General features: G+C 33.6%; 1 pseudogene; it reads left to right on the top strand.

The window, feature by feature from the left end:
- LOC149568801 (pre-mRNA-splicing factor ATP-dependent RNA helicase DEAH1-like) overlaps positions 1 to 25,367 on the top strand; it is a 42,736-nt pseudogene extending 17,369 nt beyond the window's left edge.
- The last annotated feature ends 872 nt before the right edge of the window (positions 25,368 to 26,239 follow it).

The following is a 26,239-nucleotide window of genomic DNA, read 5'->3' as shown; positions in this document are numbered from 1 at the left end:
TTAGTAGATTTGCAAAGATAGTACGTGTTGTCTTAATGACTTGATGAAAAAGGAAGCAAAAAATGAATGGGTTCCTAAAATAAATAAATATTTTGAGGACATTAAAGTAGCTATATCCATAGCTCCCATATTGGTAAGTCCAAATTATGACTTGCCTTTCAAAAATTTCTCATCTGCTTCAAAACATTCATGTGTTGAGATTCTCACTCAAAAGAAAGACAAAGAGGATGAAAATCATATTGCATTCATGAGTTTTCCACTAAAGAATTTTGAATTATACTATTCAAATCTTGACAAATAATCCTTCTCTCTAATAAAGCCAGTCAAGAAATTTTGTCATTCAATACTCGGGAGCAAGGTATGTGCAATTGTGCCAGATCCTATCATTAAAATATTACTAATGCACAATGAGTTACATGAAAGATGAGGAAAATGGATGGCTATATCACAAGAGTTTGATTTAGGGATTCAACCAATGAAGCTAGTGAGAGGACAAAGACTAACTAAGATAATAGTTGATAATGAGATCGATGCAGACAATGAAATTAGATTTAATGAAGAAATCAACACTAACAATCAGCAAAAGGTCATAGTATCTCAAATGGATATTGTTCAAGCAATAATTATAGATGTATGGTATCAAGATATTGTCCATTATATTTTGCAGAATCAATACCCTTACTAGGTGAATATTTTCCAACATAAAGGACTCAAGATTAAATGTAAATTATGTATGCTTCAAGATAGAAAAATTTATAAAAGAAACTACGAGGGAATTAATTTGAAGTGTTTGGGATGTGAAGAAGTGAAGGAGGTATTAGAATAATATCATGATATGTATGGCACGAGACATGGATCAGTTGAGCTTACAACCCACATCATTTTGAGATTAGGTTACTTTTGGCCTATCATCTTTAAGGATACATTTGAACATGTACATTCTTTCCACCTTTTCAAGACAAGTTCTAACAAAGAGAAACATACAACTATGCTACTATAACCAATGTTTGAGTTACACCATTTTTCCATGTGGGGGCTAGAATTTATTGTACCAATAAACCCACCATCATCTACAGGACATATGTTTTTCCTCATAGCTACAAACTATTGCACATGCTAGACAAAAGCTGAGTCTTTTCAAAATTGCAATACAAAAGTGGTTACTAATTTCTTAGAAGAACACATTGTCACAAGTTTTGGTATGTCGTTCTTCCTTGTATGTGATAATGGGTCATCTTTTGCATCAATATTCCTTACTCAATGGGCATTAGAAAATCAGGTCATAATCAAGTTCTCATCTAATTAAAATCCCCAAGGAAATGGTGTGGCCAAGTCCACCAATAAGAACTTGATCATAGTGATAAAGAAATTGTTACAAGAAAACCCAAATGATTAGCACACTCACTTGAAATATGAATTATGGATGGGAAGAGTCAGGATTTAAAATACTTTTGGGAGACCTCCATACTTACTCATCTACGGACAAAAACTAGTATTCCCACTCAATTTGAGGAATCTAGTTTTGAAATTCATGAGAGGGTATGCTAAGGATGTTGATAGAGTTCAGAATATATTAATGAATCGCTTGGAATTGTATGAGAAAAGGACATTCACTTTAGAGCATATTGTGAAACATTAGGCTATCATCAAATGATGGTTTGAAAAGTAGGCCACAATAAATTTTTTTAGAATATCCAACCTTGTTCTCCTGTGGGATAAGGTGAAATAAAAGTCAGGTAGTCACACTAAGTTTCAACACTTGTGGATTTTCCCTTATCAAGTTGCATAGATTTTGATAGAAAATACTTTTAGGCTAAGCTCTTTAAATGGGGAATTAGTTCCATTTCCAATCAGTGAGCAATTTTTAAAACATTATTTTGAGGCCTAAAAGAGAAAAATATTTCAAAAATATATATAAAAGATTTTTTTTTTAAATTTACTTTCTACAAGTGTGTTTACTTTCAGTTGTGTTTATTTCAAGTTGTTTGTTTGCTTTAAAGTTGTGTCTATCACTTCCTGTCAATCCAAGGGTTAGGTGTAATCAAGAATCTTTCTTGACACATCTAATAGATCACTCATTTTTCTTTTGACTTTAGGGAAGAGGTATTTCTTTTTCAAAGTGTTTAGATGATTTTGTTTCTTATATTAACTAAAAATAGAAATGGCTTGCAGTTGTAAAGGAATTTTTGTTGGAACAATTTAGAATAAATGAGAGGGGCTAGGGGTTGAATCAATTATCCAAGGTCCAAATGTAAAGATAAAACTTTTTAGTACTCAATAGATACATGTGTATGCATTGATTAGATCATCCAATATCTCAAACCTTAGTATATTATTATCTTGGGTCAAATAAACTTTGCAGAAATGTAAACATGAAATACCAAAAATTCAATCACACAATTTGACACAAGGATTTAAGTTGGAAACCCAATTTGGGAAAAACCACTAGTAACATGTTACCAATTTTTACTCTTCTAAAGTGAGCCTTATGAGGAACCAACCCTATTAAAGGTTACAATGCACACTGTTAAATGTGACCTTGATTAAATGATTTTAATCACCCTATTAGGAGTGAGCCTTGCTAGATCACTTTAGAATATTTCATGAGAATTTCATCTAGTTAAAGGATTTACTCATGACTATTATGTCAACCTTAATCTAGAGGAGTTATCTAGATTGATACAATTACTCGAAAGTAACAAAAGAACTTAATCTGATAACAAAACAACTCACTTATAGATTACAGATATCTCATTCAGCTCTTCATTTTTCTTGACATTCATTCCCCTTCATCTCTAATTTCTTGTTCACCCTTCAAGCCTTCATGCTTAGTATGCTAATTGCAGGCTCATTCCTTTGGCCACAAAATGAAGCTACACCTCGCTCACACATTTCACACTTTTCTTTTGGCCTTGTGTCTCCTTATATAGAAAACTTTGATATTTTCCACTTCATCACAATTGGTCATCCTAGGGTTAGGTTAGATCATTGAATCTACCCTCTTTTCCATTTTGTTTCCTTCTAGAAATTTCTCTTACAACCCTCTTCAAATTTGGCTTCAAATGGTTTATCTAGAATTTTGTGCCACCATCTCATCATACTTATCTTCAACATGCTTCACATAATTAAAGAAATCAACTTCGTAGGTTTAGATCCATCAAATCTTTGATCAAACTCTTTATGCTATCACTCGGCAATAACATGATTTCTGCTTGGAAATAACTATAATGCTCAGTCAATACTAGGTTGCTTTGCATGAACTAAGTGTTATTTTTGCATGACACACACTAAACTTCCTTAGCTTGGCACATACCAAATTTTACTTTGATTGGTCACAACCAAATTTCTACTCAGTTTGAACTAAATTCCTCAGCTTCCACTATTTTCTTGGTTAGGCTTAGTAGAAAAATTTATTTTCTTAGTATTCTTCTTGTCTTTTCTCAAGTATCTTTTCATTGTAGACTTAAGTAGATAAACAATACACTATATCATCAATGTCTTACTTGGTCTTGGTGCTCCTTTTATACACCATATAACTCAACCTTTCTCTAGGTGCTCTTGTTAATCAAATGATATCATTCTAGCCAAATTGGAAATTGTCTCACCACCAAGTAGAAGGTTTGACATCAATGGAAAAAATAATGATTGTTCTATGATAGGTTTCATCAATCTCCTTCATTTCTATACTTCAACAATCTTCTTTTCAACAATCTCCCTCTTTGGCATTGATGGCAAGCCAATACCAACAACAATACCAAAAAGAAACTTAATACCTTGTATAGAAATCTCTCCCTCTATTAGTATCTTTCCTTCTTCTATATAGGTTACAATATCTCTTCTTCTTTAGATATTTAGTGTAAACTCTTTCTTTTTAACTCTTTCTCCTTGTTTCTGATCTTCTCTCTTTTATGGTACTAATCTCCCTCTTTCTTGGTAATGCTATATTTTTTCCTATATATTCTCCCTCTTTGACAAAAAATGCCAAAGACTTGTTATCTTCTCATGTAGATATCAATAATTCAAGTTCTCCCTCTATAACCTTGTACGTGACTATAAATCTTATGTTTCAACTCCTTCCTTACTTTAGGCAGTTGCTAAAGTAAGATCCATTGCATCAAGTTGTAAAGTATGCCATTCAACTCAATTGAAGCAAGGCACTACTCGTGCTTCTTAAGTAGCTTTGGATAGGGGTATCACCTCTAGTTTACCTCTAAGATAGTCCTGTGCATCCTTAAGTAGAGCCTTTGTGAATATATCTTCTATCTATTCCTTTGTTTTCATATATTCCATTCTCACTTCCTTGTCCTAAACCAATTCTCTCAAATAATGATATTTGACTACAATGTGCTTTGTCTTTGTATGCATCACAAGGTTCTTAGATATGTTTATAGCACTTGCATTGTCACAGTAGATTACCATAGGTTCAATGATTGCTTCCTTTATTCCTTTGAGTAATTGTATGATCCATACCACATTTGTATAATTCATTGTAGTAGTCACATATTCAACTTCAATAGTAGATTGTGAAATACAGTTCAATTTCTTACTAGTCTAGGAAACCAATCTTTTTCCTAAGAAAAATGCTCCACCACTTGTACTTTTCTTGTCATCAATATTTCCAGTGCAATTAACATATGTATAGGCTCTCAATTCAAACTTGTCATTCTTCTTGTCATATAGACCATATTCTTTTGTAACTTATAAGTATCTCATAATCCTCTTAACAACTATTAAGTGATTCTCCTTGGGATTTGTAGAAAATCTTACAACAATCCCAACAACTAGAGCAATATATGGTCTGCTATGAACTGCATATTGCAATTTTCAATCATAGACCTATACAATGTTTGATTTACTTGAGCAGAATCATTAGTTTTGGATACTTTATGTTCTATCACCATGGGAGTACTAACTCATCTTCAATATTCCATTCCAAAATTCTTCAAGATTCCTTTTACATACTTGGACTTAGTAATGTAAATAGCATATATAGATATGTCGAAGTCTTTCATCATTTCATTTGCAAATGTCATACACAATGTGTTTTGTCCTCCAAATATGATATCATCAACAAATATTCAGCTAGTAAAATTCCTTTACCTCCTTCTATCTTCTAGTACAAATTGTTGTTTTCATCAGTTTCTCAAAACCAATCTTCACAAGATAATTATGCAATCTTTCATTCCATGCTCTAGGAGCTTGTTTTAAACCATATAAAGCTTTGTACAATCTACAATATGTTTTTATTGTTTGGATCAAAAAATCCTTCAAATTGTTCAATGTAAACCTCATCTTCTAGTATACCATTTAGAAATGTTGACTAAACATCCATTTGATAAACTTTGAATCCTTTATAAGAAAAATAAGAAAGCAGAGTTCTTACTTCTTCCAATCATGCAACTAGGGAAAATGTCTCTCCATAGTCAATTCCATCTTCTTGTGCATAACCTTTGGAGACTAATCTTTCCTTATCCTTGTTACTTCACTATTCTCATCCAATTTGTTTTGGTATACCCACTTTGTTCCAATAACATTCTTGTCCCCTAGCCTTAGTACTAGTGTCTAGGTTTTTTTCTTCTCAATCTTATCAATTTCTTTTTTCATGGCTTGATTCCTATCTACATTCTCTATTACATCCTTCATTGATTTAGGTTCATGTATTCTTAACAAACATGTTTCATTCCTTGATCTATTCCTTTTCATTGGTCCATCCTCTTTTTCTCCAATGATTTTTTCAACATGATGATGTCTTCTGACATATTTTGATAATATTTTCTCTATTCTTCTTTCTTCAACAAGAGGTCATTCATGAAGTTCAATCTCAGGTTCACTATGTACTTATCTATCAAGTAACTCAACATTTCTTTCCTGTAAACTAATTTTGGCATCGAAATGTACCTTAGCTTTTGATTGCAACTCAACTCTTGAATGCAACTCGACATCCATTGTATGTGACTTGACAGTCATTGATTCTTGTTGATTAGTAGCTTGGTTCACAATATCATTAACATTAGTAGACATGCCTTGATAGTAGTACATTGTTGGTTAACAATTTTTTCTCTTATTAAGGTTTATAACCTGAGTCTTTTCAATGCCCAATGTTTTCAAGAACAAATGGATGTCACCAACAAATGGGTCAGTATATGTGTTATATCATAGCCCTTTGAATTACAAGGTACAACTACATTTAGTTTGAAATGATATATAATGAATTGATGTCTTTATTTAATCATTAGTTTAAAAGATAAGCTCTTGAACTAAGAACAAAAGAGGCTACTAACCAAATTTCTAGTAGACACAAACAATTCAAGAAAAATGGATTTAGGTAACTCACAACACCCAATGGTATTTCAATGGTCACGATAAGTTTGAATTTTGGCCATCAATATTGAATTAATGGTCATGATTAAAACCTATAAATCCTCCTTATTTTTCCCTTTATGACTTCTTTCATGGGTCCATCTATGCACATGTGGCCAATGCTGACATTCTCACTTTGGTTATTTCTTGTACAACTTTATAAAGAGAGAAAGCAAGAGGTGTTGATCTTTTAATTTTTGATGACTGTGAATATGCATCATTTGATATTTCTTGAAAAGTAAAGAGGGACTCACCTTCATTGCGACAACATGTGGCATCTTTTAGGGATATTTTCTTAAATGAGTTTTCACTTGTAGGAAAACTTCTCAAAATGAAGAACACCATTGATCTTTTTCTTTATCAACAGCTGAGATTTATCCTTCATATTGATGCTTGTGGGTTCACCTTATGCTTTCTCATCATATAGCACCCTTTTTGCACCCTCACAACCTTATTTGAGAGTTAACATTAAAAGCTTGCGATGCTATGATGATTCCATGGAAGATTGATTTGCTACCTTTGACTACCATTTTATGCTCTTCACCCTATCACAACATAAAATTGAAAGTCAACTTTAATATCTATGATGTTGGATGACCATTTTGAGTTTAACTATTACCTCGTTCACAAGCTTGCAACTTAAAACTCTAATTCATCATTTAACCCTGCAAAATTGTGAATACTGTTGGTCTTAGATTAGTGTTGACAACTGAGTGTCAACACACTTAACCAATTTTCATATAGAAGCTGAGTACACTATATATGTCGAGCCACAATATGTGCCAAGCAAAGAATTATAATAGGTGTCGAGTGACTTCAGGTGTCGAGTGAACCATATGAGCTGAGTGATCTATAGGTGTCAAGTCACAGTTGATGCCGAGCAAGCTGGAATACTATAGGTGCCAATCAAACTAGAATCATATATGTGTCGAGCACCAGTAATCCAGTATGTGCCGAGTAACACACAATCAACATATGAGTTTGTGCCTTCACAAACTCAGATGCACACCATTTTTGGATGAATCACAAAGGATTTTAAAGATAAGTTCAAATATTTTATTTTACCTATCAATCAACATGTAGCCAATAAGAAAAATGGAGATTACATGCAACCAATAGGATAAATCTACGGATTTGAGCAGGAAAAGAAAGTTCATGGATTCATACCTAACCCTAAGTCTTCAAAGCCTTTATAAAAAGGCATAGACCCCTCGATTTGAATTTGTTGAGCAGATGAAAAGTTGAAAAGAGTGAATTATAGAATATGGCAAGTAGTAGGGGTGTTAAATACTTAGTGATTGGATCAGCATTGCAATATTTAGTTGATCAGAACAGAGCAAGGGCATCAAACAGATATCAAATCAAGCAAGGATCAGATTAGAGAGAGTAGATCAAGTGCCTAAAATTAGCAAACAAGAATTTTAAGCTATCAAGTTTATTAATCTAATACTCTCTAGCAAATGTATTAGAAGGAAAATCCTATGTTGATAGGTTAGCTTAACAGCTAGGTTGTAGATCCTTTGAAAAGGTGATAAAATCCTTTAACAAGGTGACACTTCAAGTAAAGTATTTGTAAATCCTTTAAAAAGTCACTATTAACATAGTGTAAAGCCTTTAATAGGGCAGACCATCAGAAGTGGTCAAGCATTATTTCTACAAAGATATTTTTTGGGTATCATCCCCACTCTAGTTTTACCTTCTCATTTTTTAGACTTTCTGGGTTACCAAATTTGGTGTTATGTGTGTTGATCCATGTGTTTATTTTATTCTTATTGGATATGTTTACATGCATGAAATTTATTTTCAATTAAAATTTTTTAAGGTTAAACTATGATATTTCTAATTCACCCCCCTCCCACTCTCAAAATTATTCTTCCCATTTGATTATTCCAACAATTGGTATCAAAGGTTCTCACAAGGAGAAGCCTAAAAGCTTAGAGAAAAGCTCTAAAGATGGAAGTCTTCAAACGTGGGAAGATAATAGAGAATTAGGTGATTGATGTGCACCTCACTCTACAAGGAGATTGATACCACAAAAGAGTTTTCCAATGGAGATTCCAAAGAATTTGATGTAGTAATAGTAGAACTAATGGAAAGGAATAGAGCTCAAGTAGAAGAGATAAGATCTCTCAAAATTGAGTAAGAATCACAAGCCATGATGTTGTGTAAGATAACAAAATAGAAGAAAAGAGCCATTGAGGACAGGGCTATTCTTGAGGATGATAAAAGAAACCTTGCCAATAGACTAGAATAGAAGTCAATAGAGCCTGCAAAAGTCTCCAACATGCAGTTAGATACCCTTAGCCAAATGATGAATACTCATCATGAGCTAAATGTCAAGGACATTGAGATCTCCACTCTGAAAATGAAAAATGAACAATTGAAGAATGAATTGAAAAGAGAGAAGGAGATAGAAAAGAGCTTCAACAAATCAAGTGAAGCCATCAAGCATTTTGAACAACTACTGAAATCACCAAGATCCAAAAATGAAACTTCTAGATTAGGTTCCCCTAGCACTGAAGAAGGAGACTCATCAAAGAGTGTAGAGGAGAGAAGTGAAAAAGGTAAGAACACTAAACCCACTTGTCATTTTTGTGGTAAAAAGGGACATACTTCTAATGTATGCAGGAGTAAGAAGACCAATCGGTAGGAAAAACCCAAGAACAAGAGTCACTATCACAAATGCAACAAGTAGGGACACCAAACACAAAATTGTAGGACTAGGACTATCAAAACACCAAGATTTGATGGTCATTGCTACAATTGCAAGAAGCATGGTCATAGAGCTTTTGAGTGTAGATCAAAGCTTATGTGGACTCCTAATCAGCTTCCAAAGACTAAAAGCCATGGACATCACTACAATTGGGACTACAATACCAGGTAGAGTTGTCATTACTATTAGGAGTATGGGCACATTCCTGAGAACTGCATAAGAACACATTTTAGAGGGAACTACAGTAGATGGTTAAGTCAAAACACATATTTTAGTTGCTTGAAGACTGGCCATATCAGTAAGTCTTGTCCAACAAGGTCCAAGGTACCAAGTTCTAAAGTCAACAAAGGAAAAGAAAAGGTTGATGTTAAACACATCAGAGTAGAGATGAATAGAACATGGAAGAGAAGGGATGGAGCTAGCACATCCAATGGAGGAATCACTTTTCCCAAGACGTCAAGTGCTCACACTTCATCCAACTAAAAATGGAAAGGTGGATGGGACTAATATACAAAATTATATCATACATCAGTCCCAAGAAAAACAAGCACTACAAAGAAGAAAATAGTATAAGTAAAGATGCTAAGTCAAAACTTGAAGTTTTTGCAAGAACTATCGAGTTAATGTCAATATATGTTGAGCTACTAGTAGGAGCCGAGTGATTGGTCATAGGTGAGTTTTCAATGGAAGCCAAGTGATGAAAAATCAATGGAAGTCGAGTTATGGTGAAATATTTAAGAGCAAAGTGTAGAGTTGTATATGCACTAAGCATTTAATGCTATGTTCTGAAGCATATAAGGTCAATTTTTTTATCATTTCATGCCATTCAAATGCAGAGAAAGAATGAGAAGAGTGAAAAAGTCATTGAAGAACAACATTGAAGTTTTTGCACAGATTTCAACAAAGATCAAGCACCATTTTCATCAATCTAAGGTATTCTTCAAGTGTCAAGTTGAATAGTCATAAAGTTCAATATCTTTTGAAACCCTAGATTTACAAAATGGGTTCTAGTTCTAAAAACCCTAAGGAAAAGGAAGGTCACAAGGTTCAATTGGTTAGCAATGAGGTTAAACAACCTAACTTTGGGCTGATTCTAGAGGTAGCTTACAAGAACGACCCTGCCAGCACACTCTCCATTATTCTGCCCAAAATTTTGATGGTGCAGGATGTTAGGAAGTGCTATAATTATAAGGTAGGAGCAATAGGAGACCTAGAGATTTTTCAAGCATATGATAAAATGTGTGATAATAGATGTTAAAAGAAGAATTTCAAATAGTTGAAACAAAGTGCTTAACCCATGCCCTAGTTTTCCCCACAGTTTTCAAAACTAAGTGGATACGAATTGTCCTAAGTAGAATCCATGATGGTTGTTTATGGTTGGAATGAGGACCTATCAAGATAACAAAGAGAATTCTAAAGAAGCCATTCAAAAGAGCACTAGTGCAAAATGGAACAAAAGGGGCATGACAATTGATACAATCATAGATCCCCTTCTAGATTTTGTAGTGACAATGATATCTCACAAGTTATATCAATCAACCAAATTGAATAGTGTTCCTTGTATTATTGTGGATGTGGCTTATAAACTTTTCAAGAAGGATCATACGTATGATCTAGCAAAATTGTTGTTATGGAAGATCATGGACAATCTGGGAGCAATTAGAAGATCAAAAGGTGCTCAATGTAAGTTTGGATCAGTTCTGGTCTATATATTTTTCTATGTTTTGGAAGAATTTCCTTCTATTGGAAAAGTGAACTAGAAATCAAACTAGTCAGCCATTACTCAAATCAATGAGTACATTGAGCAAATGGGAGACAACTTTGAAGCCCAAATGACAAGTTACTTTGAGGGTTTCAAGAAATCCATGAAACAAAGACTTGGAATACCAATTTCCCTAATGGAACAACAAATCAATGATATCTACTTCTTAGTTGATATTGATCACACCTATATCCAAGTAGTACTTCCAAGGGTTAGATGGCTAAGACCATTGGGATATGAGCTAGACATTGATGAAGCATTAGTAGCAATCATAGCATTGCTAGTAGAGGAAATTGATAAGACTACCAAACCTTTTGGAACATATGATGTTGTAAAATCCAAAGTTGAGATGGAGTTGAAGACAACCTCTATAATCAAGAGGAAAGACAACTTGGTGAGGAAACTGAAGAAAAGATTTGGTGAAGGTATTGAAGGGGCAGCTGAAGAAGAAGAAGATGATAGTGAAGAAGATGAACAAGGGCAAGGCCCACTATAGATAACTCAAGGCTTAGGTGAGGATAAAGAAAAGGAAGAAGGTACCAAGGAAGAAGAAGCAAAGGAAGCACTAGTTCAAGCTAAGCTCAAGAAAAGAAAAGCTAAAACTCAACCTACAACCTAGCCTAAAGCCAAAAAGGTTGTGAAGCCAATCAAAGCTAAGCCAAAGAAACTAGTGATGAGAGCCACCACAAGGGCCTCAAATCAAAAGGCCAAGGAGCAAGTGAAAGAGAATAATAAGGCTACTGAGCACACTAGTAAAGTACAAAAGAAACCAAGAAGGAAATATGTTGCACAACCAAAATTTGATGATGAGGAGAAAATAGAATTAGAGGACATCAACCAGTTTAGAGTGGTAAGCCGTCCTCCCAAGATAGTTATTGATAAAATCTATGATAATGTTTGAAAGAATGCAAATTTTTTTGATTTGAAAAATATTGATTTCAATAAATTAAGTAGAGAAGATCAAAGTAAGTTTGAAGAATCTGTATATGCCATGATGGTAGAATTCAAGAACACTCCTCTTGAATTGGACAATAAAATGCCTAAGGAGTTGTATAAAATTATTGAAAATAAGTGGCATTATTGTTTGAAGATGGAAAAGGAAATAAGAGAATCCACTTTGGCATAAGTGATGCCAGAATTGACTAGAGGTCAAATTGCTAAGGAAAATAAGAAACGTGGGGGCAAGTTTGCACCAAAATATAGAACCTTCTACATTTAGCAAAATAAAATTGAAGTTGTAAATAAATCCCCAAGATTGTGGAAGTTAATATATAACTTGACTAATGACAAGGATGGAGAAGAAGAGGGAGAGGGTGAAGATGCAAATAAAGCTAAGGCTAGTGAAAAGGAGAAGGTAGAGAGAAAAAATGAGGAAAAGGAAAAAAAAAAGGAGAAGAAGAGAAGAAGAGAAAGGTGAAGAAGAGAAGAAAGAGGAAGAGGAAAAGGAAAAGGAAAAAGGAGAAGCAGAGGAGACTGAAAAAGGAGATGAAATGGCAACAACTAATCAACAACAATAGCAAGAAGAACAGAGTGTGCAAGACACACAATTGTCATCTCCTATCCCTCCACGTGTCATCACCACATCTGTAGAAACAATAACTATGAAAGATGTTCCTGAAAAATCTTGCTAGAACATCAATCCATTAACTATAGAGGATCTCACAAAGATCCTTGACCAATCTACACAACAAGCAAATTTATGTACAAATTCTATATTGGTCAGTGTGGATGAGTTACAAAAGGTAGTAGTTGATTCAATTAGAGATAAGGTGAATCCACAAGAACCACCTTCCACCATCTCTACAGCTACAAATGTTCAAATTCTAATTCTTCCATCACCATTTCCAACAATTGGTATTGACACATCAGCAATAGTTGACACGGTTGATACCATGCAGTAGAAGCCAAGTGCAGAAGAAGGAAAAGACACAACAATAGGGAAAATAGGATAGATTGATGCATCTATTCCTATAGTACAACTTCAAGGTACACCTCAAATAGTCATAATTGATCAGGGGAGATTAGATTAGGACAAGGACACACCAAAGGAGGAGGAGTAGGCTGCAATACAAACATTAGTAGAACTACCAACTACTGGCACTCCTACAAAAGTCCTTCAGAGGCTGAGCACTAATGTAATGTCATTGAAAATTTCTACACTAGGCTCGAGCTCTACCAAGATAACAAGGGTACTTCACTAAGGAGACCCTAAGTTAGATGAAGAGATAGTCATACCTAGCTATGACTCAAAAACAATAAGCATTGAGCAAATCACTAAAATGCAGATGCATTGAATAGGAGAAAGAGACAAGAGATACTCAAGAAGGAGTATAAACATAAGTAAGCATTACATGAAATCAAGGACATCTTTTTGGATTTCTTCAACTTGCAGCCACTTGATGAAACCAAGCCTGTAATGGAACAATTGTGAGACATTATAGAACAGGTGACAAATGAAGACCAAGAAACCAATGTAAAACCTTATGGAATGGTCTAAGAGGAAATTTCAAAGAAAAGTTAATGAGAAAATATCAAATGAAATAGCACTTTCATAGGTTGAATTGGCCAAGAAGATTGAAAATACAAAGACTGTACTTGAGAATATATTCTCATTATACAAAAAGTTGTGTGATTTCTCATTATTCACACATGATACAAGCTAAAGGATATTGAGCCTAGAATGAAATCTAAAGATTTATAGCATGCAACTACCAAAAGACCTAGCTCAGAGTGAGAAGCATTTTGGCGAAATGCTTCACAGACAAAAAGAGTTAACCACACTAACAACTGAAGAGGCCAATATCAAGGCCAAACTGATGTAGATACAATCTTCCATTACTCCACATTTGTAAGTACTCCATAAAGAAACTATTCTAAAGAAAGATCATAATCTTTCTACTTTAGATGGACTTGTTCATCTTGCTATAGAGACTTCAATTGCTGAGTGAACCATATGAGCCGAGTGATCTATAGCTGCTAAGTCATAGTTGATGGCGAGCAAACCAGAATGCTATAGGAGTTGAGCAAACTAGAATCAGATATGTGCCGAGCACCAATAATCCAGTATGTGTCAAGTAATATAGAATCAACATATGAGTTTGTGCCTTGACAAACTTAAATGAAAACCATTTTTGAATGAATCATGAAGGATTTTAAAGATAATTTTGAATCTTTTCTTTTACCTATGCAATCAGCATGTAGCCAATAAGGAAAGTGGAGATTGCATGCAACCAATAGGATAAATCTAAAGATTTGAGCAAGAAAAAAAAGTTCGTGGATTCATACCTAACCCTAAGTTTTTGAAGCCTTTGTAAGAAGGAATAGACCCCTCAATTTGAAGTTGTTGAGTAGATGAAAAACTAAAAAGAGTGAATTGTAGAATAGGTCAAGTAGCAGGGGTGTTAAAGACTTAGTGATTGGATCAGCATTGCAATATTTAGTTGATCAGAACAAAGCAAGGGCATCAAAAAAATATCAGATCAAGCAAGGACCAAATTAGAGAGAGCAGATCAAGTGCCTAAAATTAGCAATCAAGGATTGTAAGCTATCAGGTTTATTAATCTAATACTTTCTAGCAATTGTATTAGAAGGAAAATCCTATGTTGATAGGTTAGCTTAACAGCTAGGTTGTAGATCCTTTGAAAAGGTGATAAAATCCTTTAACAGGGTGACACTTCAAATAAAGTGTTTGTAAATCCTTTAAATAGGTCACTATTAACATAGTGTAAAGCTTTTAATAGAGTAGGCTTTAACAGGGCAAACCATCAGAAGTGGTCAAACATTATTTCTGTAGAGAAATTTTGTGGGCATCATCCCCACCCTAGTTTTACCTTCTTATTTTGGAGGGTTTTTGGGTTACCAAATTTGGTGCTATGTGTGTTGATGCATGTGTTTATTTTATGCTTATTTGATATGTTTACATGAATGCAATTTATTTTCAAATAAAAAATTTTGAGGCTAAAGTGTGATACTTTTGATTCGCCCCCTACCCTCCCTCTTAGAAGTATTCTTCCCATTTGATTATTCCAAAAAATACATGCTTCCATTTTCCTAACTCTAACCTTAGATTAGTCTTAACCACTTTTGATGATGTGATCTTCAACTTTTTGTTATTTTTTTTCCTTAACTCATGGTTAACTTTAATTAGTTACGATGTCATGAAAACTTTTGATCTAACTGTAGCAGTTATTCCTTGCATCATCACCACTTAAAATACTTAAGGGCATGACTTTTCTACCAACCAATAACATGTGTTCCTTTTAATGATTGACTTTTCCAAGCACCTATGCAGCTATTAAGATTACATCTAGACCATTCATGTGACTGATCAATTATGCATGTGTTCTCGCAAATATATTTTAGTATATCTAAGGATTTTAACTTAGTTTTATACCAAAACAAATATTTTCATTGTATTTTGAGCTCAATCACCTATGATATCTTCCATTTAAATGCAAGCCATTGTAGATTTTGGTCCTCAAAATCCTTTTGAATATTTGGATGATGAATCATTGGAATTTGTAGACCTTCTTCTCATCAAGGAAATGCTTATAACTAACCCACCAAACCCTAATTCACCTAGCCCTTGACCAGTGCAATTTTCACATGATTCCTACATAGGTTAGTTTGAAAGGGGGTGATGAGAAGATAGGTCATCATAGGGAATTCTATATATAGACTCAAAACATTGATAGATTAACTTGACTCCAACCTAAAGCAAAAAGAGATGACTTGAAAATTGGGCAACAACTGGCTCTGTATGAGGATTTAAGCATTATAATGGTTTAAAGGATCCTAAAAATCTTTGGGTCCTCAAAATAAGGTGACAACTTGACAAAAAAAAGAATAGACTAATCTAGGAAAGCAACAACAACTAACTAAGAAAGCAAGAAACTAAGCTAAAGAAAATTGCATGAAAGAAAAACCTACTTAACTAGCTACTATGCAAGGGTTCACTACTTCAGTTTTGTATCTGATACAACTTCAAAACCTATCCATTGTAAAAAAAAATGGTAGGGGTTCTCCAATGGGATATGCCAACTTGAAAGAGTTGTTCTGGTTTACCTACATGATTTGAAATGGCCCTTTCCACAAAGACTAAAACTTGGAGTGCATTCCTCTTGGTTCATGTCTCTTATCCCATAGTAGGACTAAATCATCTTCCATGAATTTCCTTGGTCTTTCTCTTTTATCAAATAACCTTTTAATTTTCCCTTGATGTTCAATGATTTTATCCACCATTTCTTCTCTTTCCTCCTGAACTTGGTGAGATACAAAATTCTCTTTTCCAATCCATCTCTGCATAGACTGCTTTCAATCACAATCTTCAATTTACAAGTCGCAAGCTCTAAAGGAAATGGAAAGTTATCTTCTACTCCATAAACTAACTCAAAAGGTGAGATACCAATTCCTCTTTTAGGTGTGGTCCTATCTTCCCATAAAGCATTACGTATCTTCTTGTGCCAAATTCTCTTATTATCTGAGACCAATTTCTTCAAGATATTCATCAAATTCTTGTTGCTAGATTCAACTTGCCCACTTCCTTGAGGAAAATAATCAAAGCAATGAACAACTTGGATACCATTATCATAATAAAACTCAATAATTTCTGAGGAAGAAAAATAAGATGCATTGTCCTTTATCAATTTTACAGGAACTCCAAATCAGACCAATATATGTTCTTTGAGAAACTCACATATTGCCTCTGATTAAGTCTTCTTCATAGGTTTGGATCCCACCCATTTACTAAAATAATCTATGGTAGTCAATATTTAAGATTTTCCTTAGCTTGACGTAGGATTAATTGGGCCTATGAAATCCAACCCCCATTAGTGAAAAGGAGCTTCAATCAGCAGTGGCCTAAGAGGAAAGGCAACTAGATGAGGTTTACTAGTAAACATCTTACATTTCCCACAATTGAAAACCCATTTATATGCATCCTTAATGTACCAGGTCAATAGTAGCATTTTCTCTAAATTTTGAGTGTGTTGACAGTGCTAGAAAAATTTCCTCCACATGTGTCATCATGAAAAGATCTTAACAGCTTCAATTGTTGCTCTTTATCAACACATCTTAGAAATGTACCATCTCTCCTCTTCTTAGCACTTAATCCATCATGACACTCACCATAGGTTAGAACTAAGCCTTTGATGTGATCTTCTCTTTTCTTGGAAAAGACTGTCAAATCATCAAGGTACACAATAGTGATTTTATCCTTCAAATCACCAAAATCCAAATTCATTACATGTTGAAATGTTGCACCTACATTAATTAATCCAAAAGGCATCCTACTATATGTAAAATTACCCCAAGGTGTGGTGAATGTTGTCTTAAACTAATCTGCCTCATCTACTTGAATCTTAATATACCCTAAAAAGCCATCTAACATAGACATCATCTTTGACCCTACAGTAGTCTACAAGAGGTGATCCATGTTGAGAAGTGGAAATTTATCTTTGAGAGAAGCCTGGTTTAGATTTCTAAAATCCACACAAACCCTTATCTCTCCATTTTTCTTTCTCACTAGCACAATGTTAGCTAACCAAGTAGAGTCATGAATAGGATATATGATCCTAGCCTATAGTATTTTATCAATCTCTTTAAAGATTGCCCCTTCAACTATAGGGTTGTATTTCCTTTGTTTATATCTAAATGGTATTGCTCCTAGCTTTAGGGAGATTTCACGTTTGAATTTTCAATCCATGAATTTTTTTAAGATCTTCATAGCTCCAAGAAAATACATCTTGATATGCAATGAGTAATTTCTTGATTTCTACCATCACCTTTTTTGTGCAACACTTCCCTATGTTTATCATTTTTGGACTGATTTTTGTCCCTATATTTATTCCATCATACTCACTAAAAGCCTTTCTTTTATTTACTCTTTCTCTCTTAATGTATGCATTATGTCTATCAAAAATATTTTCTAAAGAAATGAGATGAGATGGGATATTGTTACCTTTCAATTGGATCATATTTGGCTCTATAATTTTTTGTCATCTATCAATGGATTACCACTTGAATAAGTGTTTTCTTCAATATATAGGCCTACCAAAGGTTTTTCCCCTTTGATGAATTTTTGTATGTGTTTGTCATCATTAAACACCTACCAAGAATCTTCATTATTAGAAACATTGGACCTGAATAGAACTTCCACTTTATAGATTTGATCTTTGAAGTTAGGATGTGGTAGGAGTAAACATGTAGAGACTACCAAAGAATCAACTCTTAAATTCAATTCCCTTGGTACTACTACAATTAATAAATCATCTAAAATTTCAATCTCATCCCCCACCTTATTATGATAGTCTATCAATCTTTGGTTCTTTGCTACATATTGGTTCTTCACTTGCCTTACCACCAATTTTGCATCTTCTTGAGCTTTGAGTATTTTGACCTCTTTTTTGTTTTTTTGTAATTATGCCAAGGAGAAGGGCTTCATACTCTACAGTACTGTAAGTATTCTTAAAATTTAATTTGTATGCCAAACAAGTTATTTCTCCACCAGGTGATGTCAAAATCGCTCCTGCACCTAAATCAACATTGGCACAATTGCCATCAAATTCTAAAGTCCACAATTGTTCACCATTAGTCTATTTTGATTCTTCTTGAATATCAGGGTATCAAAAAATAATATATAGTTACCAAACTAAATTTCTTGAAATAGGATTTAAGACCTAGGATCATCTAATTTTAGAATAGTGAACTTTGACTTTTCTTCTAATTCTAGTTTCACCTTTTTGTTTCCTACTTGAATGATAGCATAGGACCAATCTAATTTTATCTCTCCCCCCATTTCTTTGCAAAAAAATATACTTAGGAGCATTCCATAACTTGCAGGGATGTCTACCACTAGGATGGTGAGTTTTAGCCTTTTAGAAGGTTAAGCAGCTAGAGCAACTTAAGCATCCTTTATTTTACCAAACAAGGGTACTCATTTTTCATCCATTAAGTAACAATGTTCAACAAAAAAATTTAGTCAGTGATAGACCTATAGCTTTAGCTATAGAGGCAGGTGTCACATTATCAAAAGCTCGTAAGTCTATGATGTGATTACTCAACCTAGTTCCATTAATAAATAAGGAAATGTAAAAAGGAACTAGTTATTGATTGGAAGAAGGAGCTAAGGCAAAAGATTCTTCTTCTTGAAACAACTTAGGTAGCACAAGGTCTTCATCAGCTAGAGAGGTTCCATTAGTGCTAGCTTTGCTATGATGGTCAATGTTAGCATTCATACAATCATGACTTCCATCTTTATTATGACAATGCTCAACAAGTCTCTGAAGTTGATCAGGGTTAGACTTCAAATAATATAGTAGAGATATCTAAATTCTCAGCACTTCAAAGTATTTTATTATATCAAAGGAATTAGATAACTTACTTTTGTGTTCCTTTTGTGAACTTGAAGGTACCATGTCATTATCTCTAGTTGGTTTGCTTGATGATGCATGATTTTTGGTAGGAACTAAATTGAAGGTTTGATTCTTATTCTTTTGACCCCTAGTCATGATTGGCAATTGAGGTCCATCTAGAGTTTCAAAATAGCTCCTTCCAATTTTTAAATCTAATTCATACTCCAAATAAAAGTTTTCAAAGTCACCACAAGGAGTATGATCATCTTCACTTTCTAGATATCCCTCTATTTGTTCTTTATTGCCCACCATCTACTTATATTTGATCATGTCAACACATGTATCCCCATCATGATATTCCCTTAAGTGGAAAGAACACATGTGCTATCTCTTTGGAGTAGCCTCAATTGCTAACCTTCATTGAGCAGGTGATATTTGCAAAGTCTCACCTCCATTTGGATTTCTAGAACCTTCTTGATAAGGTTGGTGAAAAGAATGGATAGGCCTATTGATTTGTTTCTTCAATGAAATAACCTCATTAGAAAAAATTTGGAGGATGAAATCTATATTATTTGAAGTGCTAGTTGCATTACCTATGGTTCTAGATTGAAGTTCTCTTTTCCACTTACTAGAGGCTATCATGTCATCTTCCATCTCCACAACTGGTGTTTGGGCAACTTGTAAATTTGCTATATTTTCTCTCCTAGTTTTATATCCTAGATTAGGAGGCATAGAGATGATTTAGAAGGTCTTCTTATTGTCATTTATTGGTGCACTTGCAATAGGTATTCTCTTGATGAGTTTGTTAAACTTTGTATTAAAATCCCTCATAGAAACATATGGTTATTTCTTAATTTGTGTTAATTGTAGCAACAACACTTGTGAATATTTTGTATTTTTATTGTTTTCTTCAACCTTTTCTTCATGTGATTCCAATATTTAATGAACCCTATAGGTAAATCTTGGAACCAATCAGCAACATTATTGACAAGAGTACCCAAAAACATCCTAACTACCACATCTTCATGTTAAGGATTCACCACACTATAGGCTTTATGAAAACAACTTAGGTGTTGTTTTATAGAGATTGTGCCATCACCATTGAATCTTTAGAATTTTTTTCTTGACACTCTTGGAAAATCATTATTAGTTGCAAGGTTGAGAGGACCAATTGCATTTCCCCAAGGGACTACCATAGCTACTAGTATAGTGATAGGATTTGTTTTGAAAGTGACTAAAATAGGGAACACTACACCATGCAAAAAAAAAGAGTTAAAAATAGGAGAAATATAAGTTATATAAATAGGAGGGGAAGAATATTTACTTCTTGTTCTAGTAGAAAAAATTACAAGCAAGTGAGCTTCTTAGAGTTTCTTAGCCATAGATTCCCTTGTAAGTGCTCTTCCCTTTCTGAGAATATATTTTAGAATAGGAAAGTTGGCCTTTTTTAGTTCCTTGTATATTGGGTCAATCCTTCCTCTTTCCTTGGCACTCCTAGTATATTTGGAATTCAAGATGAATCAACTACTTAGAAAATGGTGTTTTGAGTTTACCTTAACCCTAGTGATCAAGGAAACTTTACCAGTCTTCAACTTTGACTTAACTTCACCTTTTCTGGTAGGTTAAGGCTATAAAAATGTTATTAGATTCTTATCGAAAACACCTCATCTCCACAAGACTTGTCTTGCAACTCAAGATATAGAAGGACTTAGAGTGCAAGCTAATTATGAAGGAAAATTCTTATGAGCTCTTTTATTTTGAATTCTACCTAGTAGAGTCACCAAAAATTGTTGGTTAATAGTTTGTTCTCCTATTAGGGTTTATTATTGGACTCTTTTCAATGCACAATATTTTGGAGAAAAAATGGATGTCACCAAAAAATGGGTCATTGTATGTGTTATTGTTCTTTAATATTACACAAAATTTTATATCATTGCCAGTCAGTGTATGTTGAGCTCACTCGAGTGATGAAGACAGTTTCCTATGTCTTTCAAGCATTCTAGAGTATGTCAAATTTAGAAGATAGTGTCTATTGAGTTCACTCAGTCATCAAAGGAAAGTTTGCAAAAGTTGAGTGTTAACCGAGCTCACTCTATTAATGAAGAAATTTTTTGGATGGAACTAGTGTTAATCGAGCTTGCTCAGTTACCAATGGAACTTTTTGAATATGCAATGTTAAACAAGTTCACTTGGTTAACATAGGAAAATCATATCTAAGTTAGTGTCTACAAAGCATGGTTGACTAAGGAAGGATTTTTGTGTTTTTTCATATTGAGTTCAATTGATTTAGTTGTTGGTTCTAGCCGATTGAGAAGATGAATATTAAGTATTCTAAGTTATATTCAAGCTTACTTGACAATGTGTAAGATATAATATAAGGTCAAGTTGAGGATTGAATATGTGGAACATAACAAGAGATTTGATGATGCTTAGAGGAAGTGAATTAGAAAGATAAGTAGAATATCCTTGTTGAGCTGCAAAGATGCATTCGACTAGGAAGGATCAAGTATACAAGCCAAAGTTGAGATTTTTAATTAGCATTTCAGTTGCATCAGGAATCAAGTCATCTCATTGTTACTTTCTAACAATTGTAGTAGTGACTAAATCTCTTAACAAAGTTGGCTTAAAAACTATTTGTAAATCCTCTAACAAGGTAACATTTTTAGATTGAAGTGTCTAAAGACCTCTAACAAGGCCACTCCTAACAGGGTGATTAAATCCTCTAATAGGGTCAAACATAATAGTGTATTTTGTAATATTAATAGAGTTGGATCCTAATAGGGCTCACTTGAGAAGAGTGAAAATTAGTAACTAGTTGCACACTAGTACATTTACACTTGTTTTCCCACCAAAATTTTCAACTAGAGCTATGATCTCATCTTATTTTTGGTTTTCATCCCCACGTTGATCAAAAATGTCCCAAGTTTTCCTAAGTTGGTTTAAATTTCAACCAAATTAGGTCATAAAAAAAGAACAAAATATATTCACGCATCTGATTCAATTGTGGGTGAGAGCCCAACTAAAATTCCTTGCAAATTTGGTTTCCCACCCAAGCTTCCCTTTCTCTCGCATCTGCATTATTGGAAGGAACTTTCAATAAACACTCCATCACTTTATTATTGGAAGGCAAGCATACAAAGAGCCCAGGAAAACTTCATGGCCGAAAAATTGAGGAGCCTGATGTCTATCCTTTACCCCCAATTTAACCTTGTTCGGCTAGACCCCACATAATTTCACCTTGTTGAGAAAGCTTGATTGATTTTTTCTACTGGTCGTGGAAGAGATAGCTCCAGTAATGAGCCAAGTAGACAACATAGAGAGAGTATGTTTCATGGATTCTCGACATGCACTTCGTGCCAAGCCGAGGAGACAATGAGCAATCAAACCTACTATATCAAGTAAACTTATTGGATATTTGAAGGAAATTTCCCAAAACTACAATCAACAACAAAACTCACTACTTCAAGTCAAGGTAGAAATACCCATAGAAAAAGGAGCATCAATTCTATTTGTAGCTTATCCTTGTGAGGCATTTATGAAAGGTGCATTCTCTGTAATATTGGTTTCATTATATAAAATATGATTCTACAACAACAAATGTCTAGCAATATATAGTTCAATAAGATGCTCTAGTGGGTTGTTTCTAGTTTAGCATTCTAAGCTCAATATGCATGATGCAGGCTAAGAGTTTCTTTAATGTCTTAAAAATGCGGTGGCCATGTCAATCCAACCATGTCTAATGTGATTTCATGGACTAATGGGGTATTCACCAATGCCTATTTGATGCTAGGGTTTCTTTTAAAAACTTAAATTTAAAATGAAATTCTATGCACATGAATCCAAGTACTAATTGGTCATAAATACTTTCATTAATTCACAAACTATACATACATTTTCCCCCTTGTGAGGTACAATACTCTGTTCTAGTCATTTTGGACTTATACATGGTTCTTGCATTGACATTGGAAACATGTCATTTTGCTTATTAGAGCTTCAAATCCTATCATCAAGTTTTTAGTATACTTTTATTGATAAAAGAATTTCCAATTGGAGGTCAATGGAAGAAGAGGAAGAAGAAGTCTCAAAAATCTTGAGGAATTTTGACATTGGTGACTACAAGAGAAGCATTCATGAAGCTAGAGTTATGACCTAGGAAGAATAAGAATGATCCAAGACCTATAACAAGTAACCATTTTCTAGAGCATTTTTGCTTTACTTATTACATCTTTCTATTGGAAGCTTCAATTGTGAAAACATTTCTTGGAAGTCCCTTGACCTTTAACTAAACCAAGACAAACATTAAGATTTATTTTAGTAGCACGAGTCTACACTTCACAATGGATGGCCTTTGTAGGAGACCGTAGTGTGCATTATTTTATAGGTTGGTTATGCAATTCAGTTTGAAGAGTACACATCTAAAAAAGAATTCTTAAATACATGATTGATGGGATACTACTCCAAGAATTCTTGGGTGAACCTAATCTAGCAAGCTACATGTTTGTTTAGAATGTGAAGGAATGCTATATTTCATATACTATTTTCAGCAAGTCACATATTTGTTTGTCCAAATATTGTCAAAAGTAACATATTTTTCAACTACATGCTATATTTTACAATGTTATGATGGTTGACAAGGCTCATGAGAGAACTATTTCAACAGATGTATTATTTGGATCAGTCAAGGTATTATCTTTTTGGTGTGTGTAAGCCTTTATTTTATTTTTATGTTTGATCATGGCCAGTGCTAAACAATAGTCTTACATTCTAACACCATCTCTCTCTCTCTCTCTCTCTCTCTCTCTCTCTCTCTCTCTCTCTCTCTCTCTCTCTCACACACACACACACACACACCAACATAATGCATTGGTTTCTATTATTTCCTATTATTCAACATCATAATCATTGTGAGACACATATTTGTAAATGTAAGTAAAATTGCATATCATGTGTTGTTGTGATCATTTGTATGTTGATTATATATAAATTTTCAATTTATTAATACAAATGATAAAATATAGAAGTACAAAACTTTGTAGGATTCAATAAATGGAAAAAAATTGGACTTGTCATGTACTCAATAAAATGCTCACCGATCTGATATTCTTTCATGAACAACTGACTTGAAATAAATTTTACTCTGTTTTGCAAGATATTGCTCATTGTCTTCCAAATATAAAACTGCTTATATCAAGTGCAACATTAGATGCAAAAAATTTTAGTGAATATTTTGATATGGCTCCAATTTTAAAAATATCGGGGAGATTTCCAGTTGAACTTCATTACACAAAATCACCTGAAGTGGACTATTTGGAAGCTGCTATTGTGACTATGTTACAAATACATGTAACAGAACAATCAGGGGATGTTCTTGTATTTTTAGAGGGCAAGAAGAGATTGAAGCAGTAAAAGAAATCTTAAAACACGAGACTATGGATCTGGGCACAAAAATATTTAAAATGATCATATGTTCCATATATTTTAATCTCCCATCAAATATGAAAGAAAAATTATTTGAACCAACAATAGAAGGAGCCCGCAAAGTTATACTGGCAACAAATATAGCTAAAACTTCTTTGACTATAGATGGAATAAAGTATGTTATTGATCTTGGATTTTGTAAACATAAATCTTATAATCCCCATTCAAGAATGGAATCATTGATTATGACTCCAATTTCAAAGGCATCTTCCTTACAAAGATCAAGTAGAGTAGGAAGAATAGGACTAGGTAAATGCTTTCGATTGTACACTACTTGGTCACATCAAAATGAAATGGAAGAAAATAGAGTACTAGAAATATAGCAAAACAATTTATCTAAAGTTGTGCTCATGCTCAAAATTTTAGGTATTCATGACCTCATAAATTTTGATTTCATGGATCCTCCTCCAATAGAAACATTAATAAGAGCACTTGAGAAATTTTATGCTCTTGGTGCCCTAAATGATAAGGGTAAGTTAACAAAATTAGGATGGTAGATGGAAAAAAAGAGATCATCACAAGTGCTTCCATGCTATTAGTGGGAAGCTCAATATTTTATTGTCCAAAGGATAAGAAAGTGCATGCAGATAATGCTAGGATGAATTTCCACACAGGAAATGTAGGAGATCATATAGCATTACTGAAGGTATTTAAAGTTAATAAATTTCTTATTCCTCGCATATTTATGCATGTGATATTCTAAAAAATGAGTTGAATTACTTCTTGATTATTTGATTTCAATTGTTGTGGGATGAAAGTTTAGAAATCTGATTGATGTTAAATGGAAAAAAAAACCTAATGCTGACTAGGATAGATCATAAATTCTATAGATATATAATTAGTAAATTCTACCTCTAGTTCTATGAATATCTAGTTTTTTTCACTACTACATATTCATTTTTTCATATTTTGACATGATTTAGCCTTTTTAGATATGATTATATCTTTAACTAGTGCTCCGTTTTGAATCTAACATACCAAGTATGACACTTTATTTTCAAATATTTTGGTGTGGCACTTGTTGTAACAAGGATTGCATCTTGATGGGAAACTTTAAATCTGGGAAATCTGATGAAACATTGAAATTTTTTTGAGTCTATGGGTTGCGTATAATGAAAGTGACTTTCTAGATTATGGATTGGCTCTTCGTGAGATCACCTAAAATTAACTTTGATAGAGAAAAGGGGAAGGACTACTTTGGAATGAAATATTAAATGATTTAAAGATGATACAAAAAACTACTATATTTTAGAATCCCTAATAGTTGATTTGAATTACATTATCTTCAAATGAAGCTGTTTTTGTTCACAACTCAATCATAACATTCCATGCATGTGTTTTTTCAAATGAAAGTACATTTTTTCAAAACTTGTAATATTAATTTCATAATTTTACTTAACTAAAAACCAATAACATAGCTTAAGATTTGTATAATTGTAAAATTTCTTGCAGTGAACTGAAGCCTTGACTGAGATAAAACTATAGAGCTTGTTGGGTTGTTTAAAATGTTTGCATTTAAGTGGAGCATGGGAACTATTGTTTTGAAATAGACTTTCTTGTAAAATCTTCTTCTCA

The sequence above is a fragment of the Cupressus sempervirens genome, chromosome 3 (genome assembly GCF_028749045.1).
Source record: "Cupressus sempervirens isolate cs-2001-9-10 chromosome 3, ASM2874904v1, whole genome shotgun sequence".
NCBI classification, from domain to species: domain Eukaryota; kingdom Viridiplantae; phylum Streptophyta; class Pinopsida; order Cupressales; family Cupressaceae; genus Cupressus; species Cupressus sempervirens.
The sequence above is the reverse complement of the archived record's forward strand: the minus strand, read 5'-3'. Positions and strand labels throughout refer to the sequence as shown.